At 41.0% G+C, this 20,499-nt stretch overlaps 1 pseudogene; it reads right to left on the bottom strand.

Moving 5' to 3' along the window:
* Positions 1-10,293: 10,293 nt before the first annotated feature.
* LOC118903505 overlaps positions 10,294-20,499 on the bottom strand; it is a 163,090-nt pseudogene continuing 152,884 nt past the window's right edge.

Below are 20,499 nucleotides of genomic sequence, written 5' to 3'. Positions count from 1 at the left end.
GCAGACCAGCAGGGTGGAAGAGAAATGGCGTTGCCTAGGCGCTCAAGTGGGCCCCAGGAGTTTGTGTGTGAGTTGGTGGCCATGGGTGAGCAAGGGCAAGAGGGCTGGAATTCATGACAGACGGCGCTAGCCCAATAGCTGTCCTCTTAATCCCCACTTCGCCCCTCTTACACGTTCACACGTGATCCTCTGTCCCTTCTGCTTAGCCCACCCACTGGAAACTACCAAGAGCATGTGTACCGAATTTCCTAAGACAGTTTCTATTTTAAATGTCTGTTCTACTGGCCCTACAGACAATAGTAGCAAAAGCCAGAGTGCTGGGCTCTGGCACCAGACTGCCCAGTTTTGAATCCCAGCTTTGCCACGTAGTAAGTGAGTGACCTTCCTTAACCTTCTAAATCTCAGTTTCTCACTTATAAATCAGCCGTAATAGTAGTACATTGGGATTTTGTGAGAATTAAAAGTGCTGATATGATAAATAGCTTAAAATAGCATCTATCTCTGCGAATATCTAATAGTATCCAATAGTAATAGTAAGCCCTCAATAATACTAAATTTATTTTACTCATAATTGTCATTACTGTAGCAGTAGATACTTTACATACATTACCTCTACTCTTTATGATAACCCAGGAAGGGATAAAATATCTTAGAAATTGCAGAAGTTGGTGACAAAACAACATCTCCCAGATTGCCGCTTCTATGAAGAAAATGATGCAAAAACAACTGGTACATAATTTGCAAACTTCCTTGTATGATTTTAAGTCAGCCTTAGCCATTTCCCTGCTAAGAATCTGTAGTAGGTCTTCACAATTGAATCAATGCTGGTTAAGCCTTAGTAATGATCTGTTTTGACCTTGCAAGACTGCAAAGCTGTGACCTCAGAGGGGGAGGTAGGTGCTGTCTCAGCAACTTCAAACCTCCCTCCAGCATAATTCTTTTCACATTGCCCTGTGTTCACTGGTTTGCCTTTCCCAGGAGACTGAGCCAGGTCATAGTCACCTTTATATCCCCAGAGCCTGGCAAGGTCCACCTCCCAGTAGGTGCTCGAGAATCTTGGTTGAATGAATAAATTAATAAAAGTTAAAAGTGGAGAGATTTCAACTCAGCATAAACGTGGAAGCAAGGGAAGGGGGGAGGGAAGGAGGAAGGAAAAAAGAAAGGAAAGACTGGAGGAGGGAGGGAAGGAAGGAAGGGAGGAAGGAAGAGGGCAAAGCATTATGGAAGTGGTTATTTCTCTAATACAGCAGAGTTTATTTGCCCATCTATTATCTGGATTTAAAAGTCCCAACTCTAAGATGCTATGAATTATTGAACACCTATTAAGGACTTAGAACTCCGATGGTTACCAGAAGAAAGGGAAAGTGAGAGTTTAGCAAATAGACATTAGACACAAAAGTTATCCTCTGGAGCTTACAATTTAATTGGGGAACTAAAATTAACACATGAAACAGTCAAAAGACAATACATCCTAGCATGTAATTAGGTTCTAATTTACTTGTTACAGAGAAAATTGTAAGGTCAGAAGGGAGGAACTGTAGTGTGAGCTGGAGGAATCAGGGGAGACTTGTCGGAGATTTGAGACTTGGGCTGCCCCCTGGAAGGATAACAGGGAAGAGCAGCAATCTCAGTAAGGACAGAGGCAGACAGGAGTCTGTTCAGAGATCACTGAGACCAATTTGGCAGTGGAGAGAAGCGGGCAGGGTGGAGCCAAATCACTGGTGGCCTTGGAAGTCAGCCTAAGGCCTTTTTACAGGATGTGGTAGCACATAGAAGCAGCCAGGAGGATGTCTTGGGCAGGACTCACTTCCTAGTCTTTCTTTCTCTTCCCCGTGGATGAGAGTGACTTGCGTTGGCTAGAATCACCCTATGGGTGATGAATTTCCGAGAATGTGGCAGATGAAAGCGGTGGTGGCAGCAGCACCAGGCAGCTCATTCTAGTTCCCAGATGGTGCTAAATCTAGGCCAGGAAGCGTCACTATTTCCCCAAATTCTGTGACTTCACAAGTTGCAGGAAATGGGGTGGGGATGGGAATAAAGAGCTTTTCTCCACTGCCTCAGAGGGTGGTATTTTACAAGAGGCATATGTGCTGGCTTCGATCTGAGATGGCTTCCACGTGTGCGCCTCTTCTCATGGGTGATAAACCAATCAGAGGAGTATCCTCTTGGCAAGACAGCCCAATGCTGGCTGATACTACCTTCCATCTTTCTAGATCATTCTGATTTTACATAGATACGTAAGTATGTGTTTTTTCTATCTATCTTCTCTGAAGATAGATCCTAAACACACTTGATGGAGTATATAATACTGGCTTTCCACGAAAATGAATTCACCACAAAATCTGAGCTATCACTATAACACCCTGTAATATCAGAACAATAACTGCTTGGAGCCATTGCGGTATTTATAAAGTATCAGAGCTTTAACAAAATGAAAACATGACATAAAAGAAATGCCCTTCAATTTTTATGCAAATTTCTTGATTTGAATAAAATAAAGTTTACATATGCAAATTAATTCTAACTAGCCATGTTTTCATACTTAGTTATTAACCACAGTTTTCTTTTATGTCTCATTGAAATTAGCCCTACCATTTAAAAAATATTAACAAAAGAATGCTTTAAATTTTTATGCATTAATTATGAAATATTATCCAAATAAGAAAAAAAACATATTTGAAAATATACTATAAAACAATAAAGAAATAATTTTTTGGAACTAATTTTGTGTTAATTTGAGATTTTACTAGAGATCAGAGAAACCATGTGTATTTGTGCCTGTCTCTGTTATGTATCTGTGATCCTGCTGTGTTTGTCTATGCCTCCATCCTTAGACCAAGTCTTAGGATGATTTCTCATGAGAACATGAAAAAGGATCTTCCACCAATGAATAAAGTAGCAAGAAAATGTTTGGGGGGAAATACTGAGAAGCAAGTCTGATCTTTTGTTTTATATACCAATGAGTAATTATTGATATAACAGTTTTAATTAAGGTAACTTCCACAGCCTAAATACATTTCAAATCGCATTTTCAACAAACATAAAGTAAGGGCCATTGCTTGCAAAATCCATTTTGCAGGTAGAAAAACTGATCGCAAGAATAAATGACTTGTTTAAAGACAGGTTGTCAGTAACAAAATCAAACCTAGCTGTCTTCACTTTTAGCTCAAAGTATTTCTCATTAACCCTCATTTATGTCCAGGACCCACTACTGGACAAGACCTCACTTTGCCCAGAGAAGGTCTCACAAGAGAAAAACAATGGATTTTAGGATATATCTCCCTATTATATACCCCCTCTTTTAATTTATATAGGAAATTAAGCCACTGGTTCTTAACTATGGTTGATCATCAAAATCACCCATGAGACTTTAAAACATGCAATGATCAGGACCCACACCAAGAGCCAATGAAATATAGTCTCTGGAGGTGAAGTCCTTTAAGACTTCTTTTTCAAGAAAAATAACATATGTTTGCTAATCAACTGCCTGACACACTTCCATATTGCTTTTTATTTCCTGTTTGGAAATGTCCCGAATCTCATACTCCTTTTTATTTATTATATTTTTTGTCATTTCCATTGTCTACATTTTCTGTCCCTTTAATCTTTTTAAAAAGCTCCCCACCCCAAAGAAGTTTGATGATCTTGAAGACTGGGAAAGGAGATGATATTAAAAAATTTCTAAAACTCTCTGTTTTAGAATGAAAGAATTAAAGGAAAATCATTTGCTGTGGAGGTGTCTTATCATTTCATCAGCATTTTTGGAGATGGTTGTTGGGAAAGAAGATTCACAGATGAAACAACACAAAGGAAAACACATACAAAGAAGAGATCATTCGTACAGAGGAAGAAATAGACCCAGCTATGCTAGCTCATATTCAAGTGTTACCCTGCGACCTGTTTTAATTCTCTAAATGGTACTCTTAAATGAAAAAAAAAAAAAGGTCTTTACAGGGAAGAATGGCCATCACTGAGGTTTCTTTTACCCTCTTTGTTGCACACAGTTCTATTAACCAGGGTTAGAATAGGATTCATCCAAAAACCTAATATGATGAAACAAAATAACAAAATTACAAATTTACCATTCCTCCAGAATGCTTGGTAGAGAATCTGAATTAACCCAACATTGTGATAAATTGGCAATAACGATGTTTACTGTTTCATACAATGTATTTAACAGTAAACATATTCTGAATATAATTTTTAAATTTATTTTTTTATTCAGGTAACACTGGTTTATAACATTATATAAGTTTCACGTGTACAACATTATATTTCTACTTCTATATACACTACAGCTGGCTCACCACCCAGAATTTAGTTTCCATCCATCATCATACAGCTGATTCCCTTTACCTATTTCACCCTCCCCCCGAATATAATTTTTTTTGAAAAATCAAAGAAGTCATATCTTTAGTTCTCATTGGGCAATTCTTTAGGTACAAATGTACCCACACAAAACTGGCATGAAGTGACTAAGCAGAAATGCCTGTGTTCTATCTGCCCTTTCCATCACCACAGCAAGCAGAGGACACAGTTGACAGAGAGTGCATACATGTACTCATATTCATTTAAGAATAGGTGCTGATTTTGCGTCAGGCACTGTGCTAGGCAATGGATTTACAGCTGTGAGCATAAGTTTTGGTCCCTGCCTTTCTAATACTTACATTCTAACTACAGAGACAGAGAACCATGGCATTCAAACTGATAGTGGAAAAAAGCAAAGCCACTGACTTAGTCTGCTCAGGCTGCTATCACAGAATACCATGACTGGGGGAGCTTAAACAACATTTATTTCTCTCAGTTCTGGAGGCTGAAGTCCAAGATTAAGGCTTTGGCAAAACTGGTGTCTGGTGGGGCCCTCTTCCTGGTTTGCAAACAGCTGTCTTCCCCTTGTATCCTCACATGGCCGAGAGAACAAGCTCTAGTCTCTTCCTATAAGGACACTAACCCAGCACGGCAGGGTGAGGGCCGGGGAACTCCATCCTCATGACCTTATCTAAACATAATTACATCCCAAATCCACCTCCTGATACCATCCACTGGGGGTTAGGTTTCAACACATAAATTTTGGAGGGACAAACACGAAGTCCTTAACAGCCATCTAGACCTGTGTTATCCAACAAGATAGCCACTAGCCACGTGTAGCTACTGAGCTCTTGAAGGGAGGTTCATCCATATTGAGATGTCCTGTAGTGTAAATTATACAGCAGATTTCAAAGATTTAGCAGGGAAAAAAAAAACACTATGGAAAATACCTCATGAATAATTTCTTATATTGTTACCTGTTGAAATGATAATATTTTGGATATATTGGGTTAAATAAAAAATATTACAATTTATTTTGCTAGTTTATTTTTACCTTTCTTTAATGTAGCTATTAGAAAAATTAAAATTACTTCTGAGGCCCACACTTAACGTCCTGCATCATATTTCTGTAAGACAGCAGTGGTCTAGCCCCATGGTTCTCAAATGGAGGCGATTTTAGCAGACCAGCTCAGATCACTCCTTCAGACCCCTGGTTGTCACATGTCACCAGCATGTTCATGAGTAAGAACTAGAGGGTTCTCTCAGAACCCTGAATAGATGGTTTGAAGTTTAAGGCACATACTTATGGGTCTGAGTATCCACAACAAATAGTCACAACAGATCCCCTTAGGTCTCATGTTAAAGAACTTATTGCTTATAATTCTGACTAGATGGAACCTTCCATAATAAAGATTTTTAGAGTTCAAAATGAACCACATGTGGTAAATGGTTCATCTCAGCGAAGTTTATTTCTGCCTGAATGTGCCATATGTTTTAGAGAAGCTAAGAGATTTGGCTGAAATCAGTCCCAACCCTGTAACATTCTGATAATTGCTTTTCTTTTGAAGGTGTGCCTGATTTCAACTGATTTACTTGCCATGTGTTTTTTTCTTACTGCCAGGCAATAAAGAGTTCTGATTATTTCAACTTTCTGGATGTTTGGATTTTAGCAAGGAAGTGTAACCATACTTGGATGCGACGCATGACACATTTGAAGCTGTAGGATCAAAGGGTTTTGGGACTTGGGCTAAATATTTAGAACCCCTACTTCTCTATTTCCATCCTGATGGAAGAGAGAAGCCCAGTGCTTATCCCTGAAGTTCTTCAAAAATAACAGTAGGGGGCTTCCCTGGTGGCGCAGTGGTTGACAATTTGCCTGCCAATGCAGGGGACACGGGTTCGAGCCCTGGTCTGGGAAGATCCCACATGCCGCGGAGCAACTAGGCCCGTGAGCCACAATTACTGAGCCTGCGCGTCTGGAGCCTGTGCTCCGCAACGGGAGAGGCCGCGATAGTGAGAGGCCCGCGCACCGTGATGAAGAGTTGCCCCCACTTGCCGAAACTGGAGAAAGCCCTCGCACAGAAACGAAGACCCCACACAGCCATAAATAAATAAATAAAATTAAAAAAAAAAACAAACAGTAGGAAAATAAGTTTCCTTCCTTTGTCCCCGGGGATGGAAACCTACTCCCCACCTTCCCCACTCCAGTGTCTCACCTGAAAACTCTACTTTGTTCCTCCAGATCCACAGGCCCTGCTCACCTGAACCTCTCCTTCTCAAAGTGCAACTGTTGCTTTGAGATTTAAATAAATAAAGTTTTCTCATGCATGCATTAGCATTTTTACATCCAGGCCACCTCAGATTATTTCTTTTTTAAAAAATTAATTAATTCATTAATTTTTTTGTTTGTGTTGGGTCTTCGTTGCTGCGCGGGGGCTACTCTTTGTTGTGTGGGTTTCTCATTGCAGTGGCTTCTCTTGCTGCGGAACACAGGCTCTAGGTGCACAGCCTTCAGTAGTTGTGGCCCACGGGCTCGGGAGTTTTGGCTCGTGGGCTCTAGAGCGCAGGCTCAGTAGTTGTGGTGCACGGGCTTAGTTGTTCTGCAGCACATGGGATCTTCCCAGACCAGGGCTTGAACCCGTGTCCCCTGCATTGGCAGGCGGATTCTTAACCACTGCGCCACCAGGGAAGTCCCCCGATTATTTCTTAAACAGGCACAAAGTGGTGTGCCCTTATAGTCACAGTCTTCAAAATTTAGGCAAAAATAAGGCTCTACTTGGAAGCAAAAGCAAATTGGTTAGTGATCGGGTGAAAGAAAATTATCTTGTCATAGAAACCACTTGAGGAAGACCAGGATTGGTCTACAAATACTGTGCTGCATCATTAAACCGCAGGAAGAAAAAAAAAAGGAAACCACATTACTTTACATAACTTTCAAACCTCATGTAACCTCCCAGGCCCTCCCCCTTAGTCAGATGCATCATCTGCCTTAAAGCACAATAATTTTCCAGAGTAAAACACATCGAGGAAAAGTTCCTATACTTTGGATTAAAAATACACATAACTCATTTATATTCTAGGTGACGTATGACTATGTTGAACAGCAGGGAGAATAGCATATTGAGTTGGCATATGTCACAAATACTCCAGTTCTCCTTCTGGGTACTTGGTAGAACTGCATTTTCCCACCCATTTGAACTTAGACACAGCCATGTGAAGATGGCTAAAAAAATACGAGCAGAAGTGATGAGTGTCACTTCCGGTCAGCTTTGAGAGGAAGTGCTCATGGCAGGGTGTATCAGCTCGGATCTTGAGTGAATTAGATAACCAGAGTTCTTCTGAAGACCTAACTTTGAAGATGTAGCCTGTGATGTTAAGTCCTAGAGACTTGGGGTTTTCATTACTACAGCATCTATCTATTCTGACTAATAAACATATCACTTAGAATCTAGTATCTTATTTTTACCTTCTGTGTCTTCTCAAAATATCACTTACTTTCTCCCAATGTAACAGAGGAAAGAGAATTCTATAAACAGACTTAAAAAGAATCATTACAAAGAAAAAAGTATATTTAAAGCACAGAAAGTATACTATGAGGGAAGAAGAGGGTGATTGTCTGACAATAGATATTGTTGCTGCAGTTGTGTGTGTTTTGATTTCATAGTGCCACTTCGCTGTGTTGAGCACAGTGATTTGCTCCATCTTTTCCCCAGGCCAATTCAACAATGTTACCACAGAATGATTTTTAGTGGGTAGTTCTTCCATGCCCTGCTTTTGTTTGCAGCTAGTTTTCCATTATGTTTTGATGTTTGTGGTCCTTATTTGACTCTGTTAGGATGGAGACTACCAACGTGAAGAACACCTGCAGTGTCTGAGGCTCGGCGTCTAACTTTTCATGAGCTTTTTTTTCAATTCTCCCACTGTGTACTAACCACAAGTATGCAAGCTAGAAGACTGAATACTAATCAAAAGGGAAAACTGGGTTGGTTGTGGCTTAAGGTGTTAGTAGGAAATTCCTTCAGCTGCTGGGGCATTTGTTGAACACATGACTACTGCTGGCAATGGCTGATGCGCTACACCAGCTGACTACCAATAACTGGGAAGTTTAGTTATTTTTCTTTTTTATTTCCACTTAATTTGCAGTTTTATCAAAATGAAATGTGTACTTAATTTTTAAAAATCAAACAGTTCTACACAGCCTGTAATGAAAACCTCTATCCGTCCCGACCCCAGATTTACACTCCTTGGATATCCATTTTAAAATCCATTCACTGCTTTTGTCATCATGTTTCTAAACAACCTGCTTCTCTTGTGTTGCTTGCTTTTTCAGATTTACACAGATGTAATGATTTCCCACTATAGAACACAAAAACTTCACTTTACTGCATTAACATCCTCCTGTAGACATACAGGCACACATACGCATAGTATCAACTCGTTTTTGCTGTGTAACAAATCATCCCCAAATGTACTGGCTTAAACCAGCCATTTACGTACTCACAATTCTGTGCATCAGTCGTTTGAACTGGACTGGGCTGGGCAATTCTGGTCTTGGCTGAGCTCATGGTCAGCTGTGGTCAGTTACTGGGGTGGCTGGGGGCAGGCTGGCTCACCAGAGTGGCCTCAGCTAGGGTGGCTCTTCCATTCTCCACGTGGTCTTCCATCCTCTAGCAGGTGAGGCCAGGCATGTTCACACAGAGGATGGGCAGGGTCCCGAGGGTCCAAGTGGAAGCACATGCAGCCTCCTGAGGCCCAGGCTCAGAACTGGCTTTCTGGTACTCCCACTTCATTCTCTCACAAGGCCAGCTGGATTTGAGTAGAAGAGGAATAGACTCCACCTCTTGACGGGAGATACTATAAAGTCTCATCGTGAAGGATACAGGGAGAAGAAAATTGTGGCCATTTTTGCAATCTACTACACACAAGTAGTATATGTACACATAGGTACTTTCCCTCGCCACCATTCTCTTTACATAGACATAGCATATATCACCAGTCAGAGTTAAATGAGTATTTAATATTGACCCTATTATAATGATGGACGTTTACTTATAACTAGATCTCATAGTGAACTAGGATTATATTTTCTTTCTTACATGAGGATTTTTGCTCTGATCCTCAGAGTAAATAATTGTCTTGTTTTGAGTTGTTTGCCAAAGCTTTTCTATGTGCTTGCCAGTTATTCAGCTCCAAACTCTGCAGTAAGTATACATTTCCTAAGAACAACAGATGAATGATCAATTTCTTCCCCCACCCCCTTGGAGTCATCCCTCTGGAGCCCCCCATCCTTCTATTCAATCTGGACTTGGTCTTCTCTGGCCCTGTTGCATAGTAATCACTCTGAGGTTCCCTTGGCTACTTTCTTCTGTAGAACGCCCTGTTTCTTGTCTACTGGTGTCCTCTTTCTTTCTCCTTATTTTGGAGGGTATTCTCTAGTAGGTTCCTGGAAAAGGGTGCATAGGCAGCAACTTTTTGAGACTTTGAATGTTTGAAATGCTACCCCACCTGCAGACCTAACAGCGTGGATGGAAATTCTAAGGTGGAAATTATTTTCTTCAGAATTGTTAAGGCACTGCTTTTCTACTTCCAATATTATTTTTAAGAGCTCTGAGACCTTCTGATGCCTGATCCTTTGTCCATAATCAGGTTTTCTTCTCTAGAATTTTTTAGAATCATCTCTGTTACTGGACTTCTGGGAAAAAAAAGACAATGATATATCTCAGTGGGGCTCCTTTTTCATTCATCTAATTGCATGTTGACTCAATCTAATAACTTTTCTACTTATTGTGGGACTTCTATTGGATATCTTTTACAGATTATTTTTTTTAATCTTATTTTCTCTTATTTTAAAAACTGTTTTCATTTGTTTTACTTTTACGAAGGTTTTTGTTGTTGTTGGTGGTGGTGGTTTTTAGCTTCTTTGTCAATAAGTTTACTGTCTTTATCTGAAAAATCTTCATAGACAATTGTGGTTTGATTTATCTCTCAGTGGTCCACTCCTGAGCTCTGAGGCAGCTTGCCTTCTGAGCTACTTGATCTTTCTTCTGAGCAAGAGACATTCTGGAACAGTTCCAACTCTTTTTTTTTAACTTCTTTCTTAGGCTTCTTCTGATAGGCCGGATTCTCTCATACAGTAGTATAGTTTTCGTGTACATCTCCTCCATCATGTCTGAAGCTATGCTGTTCTTTATGTATTGAGAGAATTGTTTCTTGTTAGCATCTTCATCATCTTCCATAAGGTAACTCATATCATCTGCAACGTTCTGAGCCACAATGTGCTTCTGAGTTACTTCTGCTTTGAATTCCCTGCTTTCTGAATCGTAACCAGGGAACAATTTGGTACTGTGAGGCATTGATAAGCCTCCATCCACAACTCCCCTCAGATCCCCCAAAACTTTACTTCCAGTGGTAGTTCTGGCAAACTTTAGTTCAAATAGCAGGTGAAGGTACCAAGCTGACCATCAAAGCTTTCCTCGTTGTATTTATATCTTGTCCCTGCAAAACCAACTGAGAAGCCTGCGGGCCAGCAGGAGGCCAGGACAATATGCCGCAGCATATCTGTCAGGCCAACCGTCACACCATGCTTTGGGAGTTCATGATCATTATCTTTGCAGACTATCATATGCCCTTCTATTCAGGCATAAGAGATTTGACAAATGAGGTCTCTGTTGGTTACATGGATGATCATTCTTTATTTGGTTGTGTTGTACTTAACTTTTGTCCTGGATTACCAAGTGTTTCTGAGCATAGCAATGAATTTTACCCTCTTGTTTTCTTTTAAATTTTACTTGGTATCTCTTAAAGTAAGACCTATTCTTGATATCTTTAACAGAGATCCATGTCGATGGGTTGCCATTGACCTCTTTTTTGGAGTTTTTAAAACTTTATTTCTCTACCATTCTATTTAATATTTATTTATTTTATTATATTTTTAAATTCTAAGAGTGCTTTAAGTCTTGTGAATGTTCCTTTTCAAGAGCACTCTGTTCTTGTTTCATGGATGCACTATCTTCTCTTATTTCTCTGAGAGTTTTGTTTGTTTTTTACATTTTCTTCTGCTCCCTGAATGGTCTCTTCCCTCTGTGGTGTTTATTAATTTTGAACTTTGCCTTTATGTTAGATATTTCCTTCAAATATCTGTTACTCCTTGGCTGTCCATTTTCAAGAGAAGTCCTAAAAAGTTAGTGGCAGAAGTCCTAAAAAGTTCCTGTCTGAGGAATGAGAGTGTATGTGTGGGATTTGCAACAAATGAGATTCACTGTAGGGTGATCAGGTATTTTGTTGGGCTCCCCCAACAGTCTGTGTCTGCACTAGTTTTCTATTGCAATGGTAACAAATTACCACAAACTTGGCTGCTTAAAGCAACACAAATTTACTATCTTACAGTTCTGGAGGTCAGATGTCTGATTCTGTCTTCCTGGGCTAAAATTAGGTTGTCGGCAGGGCTGCATTCCTTTCTGGAGCCTCCAGGGAAGAGTCCATTTCCTTCCCTTTTCCAGGTTCTAGAAGCCACTTGTATTCCTTGACCTTTGGCCCTCTTCTTCCCTCTTCAAAGCCAGCAACAGTGGGTCAAGTCTTTTTCATATCACATCACTCTGACCTCTTCTGCTTCTCTCTTCCACTTCTAAAGACCCTGGTGGTGACACTGGCCCACCTGGATAACCCAGGATACTCTCCCTATTGTGGCTGGCTGATTAGCAACCTTAATTCCATCTGCTACCGTAACTCCCCTTTGCCATGTAACCTAACATAGTCACAGGCTTCAGGGATTAGGATGTGGACATCACCCTTACCACAGTTACCACAGTACCTGTAGCCACTGTCTCCTGGGCTGATCCATTTACCCAAAGAGGAAGGCTCCTTTCTCCTGCCAGTGCACATGCAGCATTCTGGGGCTCAAATGTTGCTGGCGGTGCCACTAGTTGGTCTGCAGATGCCCCTCTTAGCCTCCCTGGTTTCTATTTGTCACGAGTGCCCTCAGCTGTGTCCAGTATTCCCTTATCCAGAGCAGTCTCACTCAACCTCTTTTGAGAAGAAACCTTCAGTCTTGTACTGAGTTGAGAAGGTATAGTCACTGGCAGTGCAGGATACCATGGGGAATCCAGGTCCAAGTATTCCTTAAACAGATTTTTAATCGCTCCTCCTGGTGTCAGTCTTGCCCACACCCCTTTGGGGGCAGCTGGTGCCTCTACTGCGGAGACTCTTGGGGCCTCGGTGGCTCCATCAAACCTGATTTTTGGCTTTGCTTCTTACAGGCTCTTGCCATTCAGCTTTCTCCTGTCTAGTAAGTCAGTTATTGCCCATCCATCTGCTTTCTGGCTTTCAAAATAGTGCTATTTCCTCTTTTGTTCCCATGGTCCTTATTGATGTGTGCTTTTTCATTCTCTGTCATCTTAGTGGGGCTTCGAGAGGGAATGGAGATTCGGTCATGTTTTGTTTTGTTTTGTTTTATCTGCCGTGTTTAGCTAGAAGTCCCTATGGTTTGTTTTTTGGGAGCACTAAGTAATTGTGAAACCAATTATACCCTTTGTGTTCTGTATGACAATCAGTTTCTATTAGTTTTCACTAAACACCAGTGACAAGAGTTCTGAAATTTTTGTGTTCCCTATGAAGGAAAAGAAAGGAAGTAAAGATGGCAATTACCAAGTGGCCATCTCAAAATAGTAATGTCAAAACAGGTTTCTTTGCCTCATCTAGAATAGGTGCTCAATAGGGCATTTGTATGAATTACATGCTGCCTAAAACGTACTCCAAGAATCAGGCAGGTCCAAGCTTTAATCCCAATATCTCTGAGCACAGGCCTGTGCAAACTGAGTTGTTGTTGAATAAATACTGATGAATTCATTAGCTGTTTTTCTTAAGTTGAAGCTAGAAAAGCAGCTCCTTCTCATTCTAAATGTCTGAAATGAAAAGTGAAAAGTACCACACCCTAATCAATTTCAATGAAGGCAAAATATTGAATTCCCTGGAATGCATCAAACAGAACTTTGATATTTTATATACTAGTGATACTGCCTGTAGTAAATCAGATAAATCATGTATAGAAGATGTAGATTTTATCAACTCCTAGTTATGTTATATTAATATGTCATTCTCTCTCCTCCTTCCCCCAAAGCATGCTATTTCATTAATTGTTTTACTTTTTCCTGATAACTTCTCTCTGAGGACTGAAAGCTTGGCCAACTACTGTTTTGACAATGCAGGCGAATGGGATGGAAACATCATCCAGTTAGAGGCAGAGTGGTGGTTACAATCTCAGTCTCCTTCTCTTAGCACTACGGCTCTTTTCACAAGTATTTGCTGCCCCTTTGGGGGGCCTGCAGTTTGTTCCATGTAAATGTAAGAGGTGCTGGGAGCTAGCAGGGGGTTACTAGGGGCCTCCGGGCAGCTAGCAGTTTGCTCAGACCAACAGCCAACACAGCTACGTGGCAGGCTCCAAATGAGGACTTCGGCTGCTCTCAGAAGGCTTCTTCTAGCCCTAGGCTAACGTCTCCACTGTGTTGGGCTTTCTTTGTTGACACCTAAGAGCAGCAGCTGCATCCAGCACCACCGTGACACAGAAACTTGGTTGTGTTAGCGAGGCCGACCTCTGCTCCGAAATGCTCCTAATTAGCTGTTAATACATGACATCTTCACACACACACCTCAGTGCAAAGAACAGCCAGTTCAACCCATGCAGAGAAAGCTGACGACAAAGGTGAGAAAGAATGAATGGTTATGATACATTTTGTTCTTTCAGGGTAAAAGAAAAATATTTGATGAATTGTATATTGTAGTACTTTGTTGTCCCATATTTATGATTCCAAACCTGAGATCTCATCTGGACTGCTGGGTGGCTTGGAAAACAGAAGAAAAGATATTTGTTTTTTTTTTTTAAGTGTTTTTTTTTTTTTAATAAACTTTTTTTTTGGTTGCATTGGGTCTTCGTTGCTGTGCACGGGCTTTCTATAGTTGCGGCGAGCAGGGGCTACTCTTCGTTGCAGTGCGTGGGCTTCTCATTGCGGTGGCTTCTCTTGTCGCAGAGCATGGGGCTCTAGGCGCATGCGCTTCAGTAGTTGTGGCACGCGGGCTCAGTAGTTGTGGCTCGCAGGCTCTAGAGCGCAGGCTCAGTAGTTGTGGCGCACGGGCTTAGTTGCTCCACAGCATGTGGGATCTTCCCGGACCAGGGCTTGAACCCGTGTCCCCTGCATTGGCAGGTGTATTCTTAACTACTGCACCGCCAAGGAAGTCCTATATATCTTTTTAATCAGTTCTGCAAAGATTTAAAAGCAGTTGAAGAGATACTTATTAAAACTTCAACTAGCTCTGTGACCTAGAGCTAGTTGAGCTAGTCTGTAGCACAATCTTTCTTCTCTTAGGACCTCAATGTTTCTCATTTATAAATGACGGGATTGGATTCTTTATATATTGAACTAAGAGGTTTCTGTCAGTGTTAAAAACCTGAGATTCTAAGATAGGCAACTTTCCTGAAACGACAGGGAGGAAAGCCTTTGAAAAAGCACAACTCCCATTATATGAGGATTTGTTATATCCAACTCGGATTTAGCACCTTTATACACAGACAGGTGTTAGAAATTTGCAATGAATAAGAAATATGCGGAAAGATTTAGTAGAAAGAAACAGCATATTGTTTTTTTTTTAAATAGCAATATTGTTTTCTGAAGAGCTCTGTGCACTGGGAAATTGTCATCTAGTACCAAAGAAAATGTTTGTCGTATTTATGTTTCCATTTCATGATCTCAAGCACAACTTTGTAACTGTAACTGTGACTGGTCCACCTGTCAACTCCTGGGACCCAGAGATTTCTAACTCCACGGGGAAGACAGGAGAGTATTGGCTTCCACTGCACCTCTCAGCCCCACACAAAGTGTTTTATCATGTATCATCTCATGCAGGACTCATTTCCTACAGTCAGAAAGACACAACTTGAAAGAACTTTTTTTGCAGACATTTTGAAAGCTAAACTTCTCTTTTGTGGGTGGTAGATGAAAGCTCAGTGTTTGATTACCCATGGCCTTATAGCTAAGATGAATATTCCACTCCGCTTCAGCCCAGTTTCAGAGGGTATAACCAATTTTCCCGATGGAGAGTGGATTAAATTTGCAGATAAAACGTGCTGAGGCAAGAGAACTGGCCTAGGAGCCTCAAGGAAGGAGAGTTCAGAACCTAACTAATGAGGTGGGTGGTCTAGGGAGAGTCACTTTCCTTCCTGGAGCTCAGTTTCTCTACTGGATGTAATGCCCACGTCACTGCATTCTCAACAAGAACCTTCTTGGGTAGGTTGTTTTGTGCAACCATGCCAGCCTGGAATTTTTTTGCTCCTTTCTTTCAAATTCCTGGGAATGTCTTAAATAAGGAGAGGTACTATCACTCCAAAGTAATTTTAATATGTCAATCTTGTTGAGGCCTGTTGTTAATTCTCCAGATCTTGCTCTTTTTTTATGACTATATTCAGTTAGGATTAGGTTTGGCCGTGAATAATGGAACCCTAAATAATGAAGACCTGCACAAGGCAAATGTCTTACTTCTCTTTCATGTAAAAGAAGCCTGGGGACTTCCTGGTGGTCCAGTGGCTAAGACTCCACGCTCCCAATGCCGGGGGCCTGGGTTTGATCCCTGGTCAGGGAACTAGATCCCACATGCCGCAACTAAGAGTTCGCATGCTGCAACTGAAGATCCTGCACGTGGCAACAAAGATCCCATGTGCTGCAACTAAGACCCAGTGCAGCCAAATAAATCAATCAATAATTTTTAAATAAATAAATAAAAGAAGACTGGGGGCAGGTATCTAGAAATGCATCAGCAGAAAATCATCACAGACGCAGGCTCTATCTTGCTATACTGCCAGTTTTAGCATAGGGATCACACCTCATAGTCTAAGATGGTCCCTAAAGCTTCATCCATTATTTTGACATCCCTCTCCACTGGAAAGGAGAGAGGGCTTAAAAGGGAGCACCTTCTTGCTTTAAAAATCACTTCTGGAAGTTACATGTGGCACTTCTACTTACATCTCACTGACCAGAACTTAGTCACGTGGCCACAGCTAGCTGCAAGGGAGGCTGCAACAATGTAGTCTTCAATCCAGGCAGCCATGAGCACAGCTAAATGAGAGGGTTATGGAGATGAGCACTAGGGTCTGACCCAGATCAAATATCCTGCAGAATTCTTTCACTCTCAAATAGTCATGAGCTATTCCTCTGGAAAGGCTGTAAGATTAAATTAGGAAGTACTATCTCAGGAAGGACAAAGAGGCGATAAGATGGATAAAAGATAGCCTCAAGATACACTAGACTGTTTCAGTAATGTCTTAACACATCCATGCAGAATGTGTTAACCTATCAGAGAGATGCAAAGGGTGTGGTGGTTATGGGTTAACTAGAAAAGTTTCCATGGATAAATTTTATCCAAAATCAAAGACATGGGAAAGATATAATTTGGCAGGACAAAGAGGTGGGCTGTTTCAGGAAAGAGTGCAGTTGCTCTTTGGCAAAACCATAAAGTGAAGAATGTTCTCTTCAGTTCCCCTCTATTCTCACCTCTATATACTTTCCTCCCTTTCAACACTATTCCCTTTCCATAAGCATGCAATGGTGTGGGCATTTGTGTGTGTGCACACACATAAACATATACACACATGCCCACACACAAAGGTATACACTAATATTTTACTGAACCATAATTTAAGAGGAAAAAACCAAATCTGCTAAACTAATTAACTCTTACCTAACTTGCTACCATCCCAGGAGTACTGTACAAATTAAATTAAAATTAAAGTTCCTGGCAGTGACCGTTGCTTCAATTCTGGGCAATAAATGCCCTAGGGACTGTTACTTACAGACCCTATGAGGATGAAAAAATATACCCTCAAAGAGGTTATACTCCAGTAGAGAGCCATGAACATTCCTTCCAAGAAAAACATGCAGTATGATCTTTTATTCAAACTGTTATGAGGGCACCGGGAAAGCAGAGTTTATCCAGCTTGAGAGGAGGATGATGAGAAATGGGTAATACTTTGTAGGTAGAATTAGACCTGGTTGAAAGGAGGACATGTCAGATGGAAGGACCAGCCTGAGAAGAGGATGGAGATGGGCGACAGTGAGTAGCCTACGTGATGGAAGGAAAGGTACCAGGGAGGGCACAATGAGACTTGCAGCTGAAAGTACAGTTTGAGATCTTATCATGAAGGGACTTGGAACTTTAACAATAAAAGAAATGGACAATACAAGAAAGTTAGAAAGTACCCTGATGAAAGCTCTTCTATAAGAAATGTCATCTGGAGGCAGCACATAGACTGAAGGGTGAAAAGAAGTGATCCAGGCAGAGCAACTTGGAGACCAGCTTAAGTCCAGATAAGAAGTAACAGAGAGCTGAATAAAGTTAGTGGGAATTGAGAAGACAATGTATCACTAATGGTGAAATTTCACATGAAAATCAGGTGGGATATATGCGGGAGGGAGCCCTTCTAGGCACTTCTCAGGTAACACCATGTGAGTTTCCACATTTCCCAATGGTATGTGTGACCCCTGAGCCCAAGTGCAGAGAGGCAGAGGGATGGGGAGGCGGGGGGGGTTGGCAGAGGAGAGGGGAAGGCAGGGGAACCTTAATAAACCAAAAGGTAAGAAGAGAAAATGGAATCATAGACTTTCAGAGGTGAAGGGGCCCTACAACAAGGTTCACATTTTTTACAGATGAAGAAACAGATTCAGGGACATAGTGGTAGCCCAAGACCTGTGGGACTTGCCCTCCCTGGTGTCTTAGCAGGAGAGAGATATTATCTATCTGAAAACACAATATGGAAAGTCATAAGACAAATGACAAACTGGGGAAAATATCTGCAACATACATCACAGGTAAATGGTTAATATCAACTAATAAAAAGCACCTAGATAACAGGAATGAAAAGATTAAGCGCCCAACAGAAAATGGGCAAAGAGACATGAACAGTCAGTTCATACACACAAAAACTATAAATGGCCCTTAAGCACATGAAAAGATACTCAACCTTACTCAAAATAAGACAGAGGCACATTAAAACTGCCCTGAGTACAATTTCTTACCTCCCAATCAAGAGTTGGACAACACGACTGGTGAAGCGGTGGAGAAATGGACACTCATGTTTTGCTGATGAAGGTGGGAAGTGGTACAACCCACAGGAAGGGTAATGTGGTGATTTCTATCAAAATTACTGATGCATTTATCCTTTGACCCAGCAATCCTATTTGTGGGTATTTACATAGAACTTGCACATGTGGAAAAGACAGAGACATGCACATGTGGTTACTAATTGCAGCATTATCTGTAATAGTAAAAGACTGAAAACAAGCCAACTGCCAGCATAAGGAACTGGTTCCAGAAACAGTGCAAGAGTTTCACAGTAGAATTCTACGCAGCTGTAAAAAGGAGAGAGATTCTTTATGTCTTGATATAGAATAAGCTCCAGAGTACATTGTTAGGGAAGAAAAAGTATGTTGTAGAACACGCATAAAGTATGTTATTTTTTGTGTCAAAAAGGGGAGAAACAAGATACATATTTGTACTTGTCCCTGCAAAAAAGAAATACTGGAAAGATATATAAGAAACTAATAAAAAAACCGTTTGTCTATAAAAGGAGAGGTTGTGGGGTAAATGAGAACAGAAATCAAAGCTAGATAGCTCAGTATATATCTTTTTATTTCATTTTGATTTTTTTTTTTACCATGTAAACATGTTTACAGTAGAAAAAAACACACTATAAAACTTAAAAAATGGCAATTGTGACAAACATGTAATTGAGCCATTCATGGTACTATCACAGCCAGGAAAGATCTAACCTAATCACAAAAGTCAGGGAAGCCTTCCTGGAGGAAGTAGCTCTTCAGTTGAGATCTGAAGAATGAATAGAAGTTAATGGGTTCAGAGAGCAGGGAACATAATAATCAGATAGGGAAACCTGTGCAAAGGCCCTGTGATGGGAAGGGGAAAAGTGCTTATGAAGAACTGAAAGCAAGCAGAATAGCAAAGCCAGCTTTGAGATGAGGCTAGACCAATAAGTGCAGGCTAGACCATGTGGGGTTGTGGGCCACGCTGAGAAATGTTTTTTTCTCCTAAGAGCAATGAGATGCTGTTGAAAGGTTTTAAGCAGGTGGGCAGGAGGAGGTCCAGGGGAGTTTGTGCTTTCTTCAGGGGAATATTCATAGTCACTGAAGATTACAGAGGAAAAAGTGTGGTGTGATCACTACACTTGTTCTTAGAAAGAACTGTTGGCCCATCCATCTCCCCAATTCACCAGTAAAATCACACGTAATGCTTTGCTAACAACAGTCTACGTATTTCAATTATGATCCATCAGTTGCTATTTGCCAAAAACATTACACAAATTGCACAAAGGATAAAGTTATTATAGTCTAATTTACATTGGAACATATCTTCGTTTCTAGGCAACATCATTGCACTGGATAATGATGGTTCCGACCCTCAGAATCTCTCACAATCTGGTAAGTGAAATGAATGAGGGAACCAATTTCTATGTGTTCAGGCCAGTATCTCACCCTATTAGATCCAGCCTGGGAATAAAACCCATTTTTAATGCACCATTTGATAAGAATGCTTAACCTCAGTATGTGTTGTAATCAGAGAGATAATTAGAACTTCACTAGAACCTCTTAAATCTAGAAATACATTTGAAATTCACCTAGAATGAAAATTGCACTACCTAAGACTAATCCAAGATATTTTTCCTTCCAATTCTACCTTGCTTTCCCCACCATCCCAAAGCTTTTGCAGTCTAAGAAGTGTGAAAAAAGAATTTTATAGATAGTGCATATCACAGAAGGCTAATGGATTCAGTTGAAAATTGCTTTATATGTTTATGGCAAAGATGCTTATGGGGAAGATACTGGAGGTGGCCTATCAGGGCAGACAGGCCCTATGTGTCTGTGATCCAGATGAGTAACCACAGGGGAATGGAATCTTGGCTGTAACTTGGATTTTCAGAGTCCACATCATTCAAGGTGTACCTGAAAGAGCCGTGTGGCGGACGGGTCTTGGTGCTCCGCCTGCTGTCAGACCTGTGCCTCTGAGGTGGGAGAGCCGAGTTCAGGACACTGGTCCACCAGAGACCTCCCGGCTCCACATAATATCAAATGGCAAAAGCTCTCCCAGAGATCTCCATCTCAATGCTAAGACCCAGCTCCACTCAACGACCAGCAAGCT

The sequence above is a fragment of the Balaenoptera musculus genome, chromosome 11 (genome assembly GCF_009873245.2).
Source record: "Balaenoptera musculus isolate JJ_BM4_2016_0621 chromosome 11, mBalMus1.pri.v3, whole genome shotgun sequence".
Lineage (NCBI taxonomy): Eukaryota > Metazoa > Chordata > Mammalia > Artiodactyla > Balaenopteridae > Balaenoptera > Balaenoptera musculus.
Note: the sequence above shows the minus strand (reverse complement) of the source record. Positions and strands in the feature narration are given on the sequence as shown.